General features: G+C 45.1%; 1 non-coding gene across 1 annotated transcript; it reads left to right on the forward strand.

The window, feature by feature from the left end:
* The first annotated feature begins 2 nt into the window (after nucleotides 1-2).
* On the forward strand, nucleotides 3-71 carry LOC111645641 (small nucleolar RNA SNORD58). Its single transcript, XR_002759881.1, has one exon. It is a non-coding gene; the product is annotated as a small nucleolar RNA SNORD58 (small nucleolar RNA).
* Nucleotides 72-379: the final 308 nt, after the last annotated feature.

Genomic DNA, 379 nt, shown 5'->3' on the forward strand with positions numbered 1-379 from the left:
GGCTGCACTGATGACTTCTTAGGACACCTTTGGATTACCCATGAAAACAACCTGTTTGAACTCTGAGCAGCTTCACCTGTGCAGCTTCACCTGTACACACACACCTGGTGACAGCTTAATGACTCTGACTTTGTCTCTGCAGGTTTCACAGAAGAAGCTGAAGAAGCAGAAGCTGATGGCGCGGGAGTAAAGATATTAATAAACAGAACTTGTTGTCACTCAGGTCTCTGGGTCTTTGTTGTTGATGATGATGATGATGATGAAGAACTCCAGACGTTTCCTGAAAACCACAACGCTCACACTCGTGACATCAGGGCGACATGATCCCAGAGAGGTTAACATCTCTGTAAAACACAGTTCTGATCCCTGACACTTTTTT

Source organism: Seriola lalandi, unplaced genomic scaffold, assembly GCF_002814215.2.
Source record: "Seriola lalandi dorsalis isolate HSWRI2012SDOR001 ecotype SW California unplaced genomic scaffold, Sedor1 jcf7180002019856, whole genome shotgun sequence".
In the NCBI taxonomy this organism is placed as follows: Eukaryota; Metazoa; Chordata; class Actinopteri; order Carangiformes; family Carangidae; genus Seriola; species Seriola lalandi.